The sequence below is a fragment of the Triticum aestivum genome, chromosome 3B (assembly GCF_018294505.1).
Source record: "Triticum aestivum cultivar Chinese Spring chromosome 3B, IWGSC CS RefSeq v2.1, whole genome shotgun sequence".
Lineage (NCBI taxonomy): Eukaryota > Viridiplantae > Streptophyta > Magnoliopsida > Poales > Poaceae > Triticum > Triticum aestivum.
Window position 1 is genome coordinate 759,746,368 of NC_057801.1, and position 7,955 is coordinate 759,754,322.

General features: G+C 52.8%; 1 pseudogene; it reads left to right on the forward strand.

The window, feature by feature from the left end:
* The first annotated feature begins 2,203 nt into the window (after nt 1–2,203).
* LOC123073125 (uncharacterized) lies at nt 2,204–2,342 on the forward strand (annotated as a pseudogene).
* Nucleotides 2,343–7,955: the final 5,613 nt, after the last annotated feature.

Below are 7,955 nucleotides of genomic sequence, written 5' to 3' on the forward strand. Positions count from 1 at the left end.
ATTTGGGTTCTTTCTAGAACGTAAATGTCTCTTGGTCGGCGCCAAGTCGGTACTTGGCCGTTACTGTGGCAACGGTGACATGTTCTTCAACGGCAAAGCTATCGATCATTATCATCCGGTAGACGGCCGGTCTCCTTCCTTTGTACTCCCTCTCAAGTAATGATCTAAACGTTTTTATATTAGTTTACAGAGATGGTAGATGTAGCCCGGCCCCAGGATTGGATCTAATTTAAGTCAAAAACAACATGTGTTCATTTCACTTCAAACAACCATGAAGCGACTGTCATAGCGAGAGAAACCGACCAACACTGCCCTGTGCTCCATGCGCGTAGACGAACGGGTTATCGCGTCCCATAATTCGCGCAAGATCGGGGACATGATACGACTGAGGAGGAGCCGGTTCCATCTCGAGCATGACCTCCGACTATGGGACTTCGACCATCCAGTCGAGGTCGACAACCCTCACCCTTTTAGAGCTACATGACTTTCCACAATCTCATCCATGACACACTTGCCGAAGCGCCCGTGACTAGCGAGTACGACCTCACTGTTGGGCTACGCTAGGTGTAGCGACGGATCCAGCCCAATGGGCCAGGGTGGGCCAACAGTAAAACTATTTATATTTTTTATCTATTAGTATTTATAACTTTTTTTGGCTATGATATAAAGCTATTGGAAAAATCCCAGGGTGGGCCGCGGCCCTCCCTGTCCACCCTCTACCTCCGCCACTAGCTAGGTGCATCGGCTGCAATATAAATATCTCCTACGTGTAGAACAATCACGAACATGCTATAGCAGATGGATCATAGATCGTTACCACTAGACGTGCAATGTCGTGCAGCGGAAGTAGAGTCGTGGCAGCGCGTCACCGAAGTCATCTCCTCCTCGTCGATCTCCCATGTAGCCGATCGGATTCCACGAATAGGTTCATCGGAGCGGTGCAAGTGTACTGCCTCTAACAGTATATGCATGTGCAGGAGGAACGCCGTGTGGCGGGTCCGATGGCAGAGTCGGCGGCGAGTGGAGGTCTGGCTAGGTGCAACACATGCAAAGCCCTAACAAAAAATGCCGGAGTGATCAACTGAAACCGTATGCTGCACCTCCACTATTTTTGGCATCTGTCACGGGCTCATCACATCGGCCTCGTATGGAACCTAAAGCCCACAAGCTTAATCGGGCACGATCCAAATCCAGCTCAAATCACATCCGACTAATCTCCTCGGCTCTGATCTCATAGATTCCCTTTCTTAAGTATGCGACCCCTCAGGTTCAAGTCGGCTTGGTCGCAGGTTAGATAACATCCGACCTACTTGATCGGTTGGTAGCAAAGCGTGCCGACTAAAGCAGACAATGAAGTCGGTTTGGCGAACCTACATCACATGATATGTGTAAGTGTGTTTAGCGTCGCAATGTTGGTTATCTAGATAGAATCACGAGCGCATGTACACGGCTGTGTTAAACAATAAGGCTTGTATACGGTGTCACGATGGGTATATTGTGTGCGTGTTGTTGTGTATATGGTGTGTATAGGCAGGTTGTTAGACTAGATGACCTTATCTATTGTATAGCTTGGAGTAGAGGTCAAGACTAGAAACAACCTGCCGATCTCTGTAATCTATCTCTATATATTAACACGCACGCGTCCCTGTCAAGGTGCATACGCTTGAACCCTTTCCATCTTTCATGGTAATCAGAGCCTACCTCGAATTCATCCATAGCAAGCTCTTCGGCGAACTCCTTCCCCTCATCTCCGTTTGCACACACCGCAACAGAGAAGCTTACGAGAGGGAACGAGGCGCTATGGCGCGCCACCGTACTCTCGGCCATCCGAGGGGCGCAGATGGCGTCCTTCCTCGACGTCGAGCAGGTGGTGCCCCCGATGGACATTGAGGTCACCAGCAGCGACGGTAAGACCAAGTCCAAGGCTCCCAATCCAGAGTTCGGTGCGTGGTACGCGCGGGATCAGCAGGTGTTCTCCTACCTGCTGACCACGCTGCCTCGCGAGATGGTCGTCCAGGTGGCGACGTGCCACACCGCAGCAGAGCTGTGGAACACGGTGCAGGGGATGCTGGCATCGCATACCCGTGCGCAGACCGTCAACGTCAGGATCGCGTTGGCAAACCTCCAGAAGGGCAACATGACTATCACCGAATACGTTGGTAAGGTCCGAACCCTTTGTGATGAACTAGCTGCTTCAGGGAAGAAGGTGGACGAGGAGGATGTCATCTCTCACATCCTCGCGGGACTCGACGAGGAGTTCGACCCCGTGGTGTCTGCCATGTGCTCTAGGGTTGAGCCCGTCGGGGTTCCAGAGCTGTACTCGCAGCTCCTAAGCTTCGAGACTCGCATGAATCTTCGTGACGGGTCCTCCCAGTCATCGGCAAACGCGGCGACACGCGGGCACGGGCGTGGCCGCGGCGGTGGTGACCGCGGTGACCGTGGACGTGACTTCAACAACAGGAAAGGTGGCGGCGGTGATCGTGGCCGCGGCTTCTTCCCCAAGCCACCGAACCGTGGCAACCCTGGAGGCAACAATGGCAGCGGCAACCACAACAACAACGCTGCCAAACCAACGTGCCAGATCTGCGGCAAGGTTGGTCACCCAGCGTGGAAGTGCTGGAAGCGTTACGACTCCTCCTATCAAGGGGGGGAGGAACGCTCTGCAAACATGGCGGCTCCTCAGTATGGCGTCGACACCAACTGGTACTTGGACAGTGGTGCGACGAACCATATCACAGGAGACCTAGAGAAGCTCACCGTCCGGGATCGGTACACAGGAGATGATCAAATCCACACCGCGAGCGGATCAAGTATGACTATAGCACACATTGGTCAATCTCATATTTATACCCCCGAATGTAATCTTCTCCTAAAAAATGTCTTACATGTTCCTGAGGCTGACAAGAGTCTAATCTCTGCAAGCCGACTTGCTATTGACAACAATTCTTTCGTTGAAATTCACCCATACTCTTTTCTTGTAAAGGATCGGGGAACAAGGAGGGTTCTGCTGCAAGGCAGGGGTAGGAGAGGCCTATACCCTGTCAAACACATGGGACAAGGCGCCAAGAAGCACGTGCTCAGTGCCATACCCTCCTCGGATAGATGGCACCGGCGCCCAGGGCATCCTTCATCAACCATAGTTAGCAAAATAATTAGTGAAAATAAGCTCCCATGTGTCAAATCTTTCAATTCTGAAGTTATTTGTGATTCTTGTCAACTGGGCAAAAGCCATCAGTTGCCCTATCCAAACTCAATAAGTGAATCAAAGTTCCCTTTGGAACTTATTTTTTCCGATGTCTGGGGTCCAGCTGTTGAATCCGTAGGCAGAAAAAAATTACTACGTGAGCTTTATAGATGATTTCAATAAGTTCACATGGATATATCTCATCAAACATAAGTCAGAAGTCTTTCAAAAATTTCATGACTTCCAAAATCTTGTTGAACGACAGTTTGATCGCAAAATTCTTGCTCTCCAAACAGACTGGGGAGGGGAATATGTGAAGCTAAATTCCTTCTTTACAAAAGTTGGGATATCTCACCACATCTCTTGCCCCCATGCACATCAGCAAAACAGGTCAGCAGAATGTAAACACCGGCATATAGTTGAGGTTGGCCTCTCCCTCCTAGCTCAAGCAAGCATGCCTCTTAAATTCTGGGACGAGGCTTTCATTGCTGCTACATACCTCATCAACAGATTACCAAGCAAAGTGATCAACTTTGAAACTCCTCTCGAAAAGTTGTCTCATGAAAAGCCTAATTATTCTTCTCTCTGCATTTTTGGATGTGCTTGTTGGCCAAATTTACGCCCATATAATACCCACAAGCTTCAATTCCGCTCCAAACAATGTGTCTTCTTAGGCTACAGTAATTTACACAAAGGTTTCAAGTGCTTAGACATTTCTTCTGGACGAGTTTACGTCTCTAGGGATGTTGTGTTTGATGAAACAGTGTTTCCTTTCTCCACTTTGCATCCCAATGCCGGTGCACGTCTACGCACTGAAATTCTTCTTCTCTCTCCGGAGCTTTTGAATCCAACTGGTCATGGGGGAAATAAATATGTTGATGATTGTCGGTGTCAAAACCGGCGGATCTCGGGTAGGGGGTCCCGAACTATGCGTCTAGGCGGATGGTAACAGGAGACAAGGGACACGATGTTTTACCCAGGTTCGGGCCCTCTTGATGGAGGTAAAACCCTACGTCCTGCTTGATTAATATTGATGATGTGTGTTACAAGAGTAGATCTACCACGAGATCAAGGAGGCTAAACCCTAGAAGCTAGCCTATGGTATGATTGTTTTTTCTACGGACTAAAGCCATCCGGTTTATATAGACACCGGAGAGGGCTAGGGTTACACAGAGTCGGCTACAATGGTAGAAGATCTACATATCCGTATCGCCAAGCTTGCCTTCCACGCCAAGGAAAGTCCCATCCGGACACGGGACGAAGTCTTCAATCTTGTACCTTCATAGTCTTGGAGTCCGGCCGATGATGATAGTTCGGCTATCCGGACACCCCCTAGTCCAGGACTCCCTCAGTAGCCCCTGAACCAGGCTTCAATGACGACGAGTCCGGCGCGCATATTGTCTTCGGCATTGCAAGGCGGGTTCCTCCTCCGAATAATTTATAGAAGATTGTGAACACCAGGATAGTGTCCGGCTCTGTAAAATAAATTCCACATACCACCGTAGAGAGAATAACATTTACACAAGTTCAATCTGCTGATGTATTTCGTGGCGTGACGTCACACCACTACCAAGCCTTTACTCAAATTATTTTTATTGTACCACCTCAGCGCGTTTAGCGAAGCGGTTTCCTTGGCACGTCTTGTCGAAGCAGAGATCGTGTTCCCCTTATTCCGGGATTCCCATCAATACGGACGTGGGTAACCCAACCGCGCCATTGATTGCGGCGCTTGGGGGATAAGCGAGTTTTATTAGGCCGGTGGGGACGCATGTTTTTGTCCGCCCATATAAGGGGATAAAGATCCAAACCCTTTTACCTGCGCCTTCTTCCTCCTTGGCTTATCCATCTCCGTGAACTCGAGCTCCAGCGCCCAAGTCCGCACATCTCACCTCAACCTTCTCCAACTATGTCCGGAGCGGGAGGCAAGTGGATGGCCTCCTCCGTCACGGAGGGGCACATCCAGAAGCTGCGCAGCGCCGGATATTTATCCAGCAACATCGCGCATCGGCTCCCCAACGAGGGAGAGCTCATCCCCACCCCCAGGCCCCATGAGAGGGTAGTATTTCTTACCCATTTCCTCCGCGGACTGGGCTTCCCACTCCATCCCTTTGTCCGGGGGCTCATGTTCTACTACGGCCTGGATTTCCATGATCTGGCCCCGAATTTCATCCTCAACATCTCGGCGTTTATCGTCGTGTGTGAGGCCTTCCTCTGCATCCAGCCCCACTTCGGCTTGTGTCTCAAGACCTTTAGTGTCAAGCCGAAGGTTGTGAAGGGCAGCCAAGCGGAGTGCGGAGGCGCCATGGTGGGCAGGATGTCGAACATTACTTGGCTTGAGGGCACTTTCGTGGAATCCATTAAGGGGTGGCAATCGGGGTGGTTCTACATCACCGAGCCGCGTGACCCCGAATGGGCAGCGGCCCCCGAATTCAGATCTGGCATCCCCACACGGCTCACCTCCTGGAAAGAGAGCGGCCGGACATGGGGTGATTCGGAGGAGCTGACCGGACTCCAAGCCTGCGTCCAAAAGCTAGTGGACAAGAAGCTCAAGCTTGTCAACGTAGTCCAGGTCATGCTCATCCGCCGGATCCTCCCGTGCCAACGACGGGGCTTCAACATGTGGGAGTTCGATCCGGCGCAGCACCAGACTTTGAGCGGGCTCTTCGACACTACGTACGAAGATGTCTGGAAGGTGCTGTTCAAGGGCGCCGAGGCTCCCGCATCCGCTACCGAAGATCGCGGATTCAGCTCGCAGCGTCCGGCTGACGAGGTAAGCGATTTTGTCCTTTACGGGACGCTTGTTTTCCATAGTTTGACTCTATGCGGGATCTAAACTCCCTTTCCTTTGACAGGACTGGCTGACGAAGGCCGAACAGACTATCTGTCCGGCCCCATTGCCAGAGGACCCAGCGGACGCCCGCCTAACGGGGCTGCTGGCTCCGGCACCCCACGTGGTGCCGGAGAAGAAGGCCAAGAAGAAGGCCACGGGCACTCGGAAGAGTTCCCGTTTTCAGGTGTTATCGGATGACGACTCCGAGGCCGACTCCTCTCACAAAGGTGAGGAGGAGAAGAAGAAAGCCTCTCCCCCAGCGGGGGGAGGGAGGAAAAGGAAGGCCTCCCCAACGAGGGAGGCCGAAGGGTCCAAGAAGGGAAAAACTCTTTCCCCGGACTGCTCTGCCAACGCCAGTGACGACGACGAGGACTGGCCTCCAAGGGCCAAGCCCCTGGCGAGATCGTAAGTATCCGGACTCCCGAATAACTTCATGGTTTTTCTTTTTTGCCACGCAATGTCTTTCTAATGCCGCATACAACCCTGCAGTCCGCCCAAGGATGATCTTCCCGCTTCGTCGAGCGGGTCCTTAGGTGCGTCGGATATGGATTCTCTTCCGACCGCCTCCACCCCCCGTGACGCGGACGATGCCGAGGTGGGATCCCGGGAAGGGACCCACCAGGAGGAGGAGGCCCCGGAGGTGTCGCAGGACAACCTCCCGGACTTTGCACCGGACTCGGCCCCGGAACCCATAGTGGCTCCGGAGTCCGGCGGGCGGCCCCTTCGTAAGAAGGGCAAGACCGTGACGCCGGCAACCTCCGTCCAACCGGAGGCGCCGGATAGCTTGCTGGAGGCGCTCAATGGCGCCTCCATCGAAGAGGAACACCGCACTGTTATGAGTGCGGTGATTCAGAAGGTTCAGCTTGCGAAGAGCGGGCTGACCGAAGCCTGCAGCAGCCTTCTAACAGGCTTTGAGGTAGAATTTTGATATATGTAAAATAGTATCGCATAGACAGTAGCCCCTGATGCTCGGTTCGGTGTTCGGAAAGAAAACCCGGACTGAGGATCTAAAAAGATATACGCATTAGTCATAAAAAATATGTCAATATGGGATTGCAGGCTGCGCTGCTGACCTCTGCCGCACTGACTGCGGAGGTTAATACTTTGAAGCAAAGCCTCGAGCGGTCCGAGAACGAGCTCGGCCGTGCCAAGAAGCAGCTCGAGGACAAGGAAGGTGAGTAACACCTTATTAAAATTGTAACGTGGTTGCTACCCTGAAGGAGGCGGTGGCCACTAACGAGGCAGCTACCCTGAAGGAGGCGGTGGCCGCGGCCGAACGTAATGCGGCCGCGGAGCGCACCGAGCGAGAGAAGCAGGAGGCGCGGGTGGCGGAGGTACAGCAAGAGCTCCAGGATCTCGTGAAAAAACATGAGAGCCTGGAGCATGACTCGAAGACTCGAGAGTCTGAGCTTGCAACGGCTTTTGAGAGTGCCAAAGCCGCTAAGGCCGAAGCCTACAAGGCCCTCCAAGAAATCGAGGCATTGAAGAAAATAACAGCGGGTAAGGCATTTTTCATGCAAAGTAAGCATGTGAGTGTTAATTACCTGTTGCTTACCCGAATTCGGAGCTCTCCAGGAGCGTTCGCAGATCTTCCTCGCAGCGTGTCCGATGCTGCCGCGTTCTACCGGGACGAGGAGGGGAGCTCAATGGAGAAGGTCTTCTGGTCTCGGTATGCTGAGGCCAGACATCCGGTGCCCCTTAGCGACCAGCTGAAGCAGCTGGTCGAGCTCCACAAGGCAGCCGAACAGGCCATGAAGGGCCTCATTGTTCGGCTGTGGCCGAAGGAGGCCATGCCTGGGAGCTACTTCGGCCTGGTGCGGCGGCTGGTGGATGCGTGTCCATGGGTTGAAGTCATCAAGCACTCCGTCTGTATTGAAGGTGCCCGTCGGGCCCTTGCCCGCGCAAAGGTGCACTGGGGCAAGATGGATGCTCAGAAGCTTG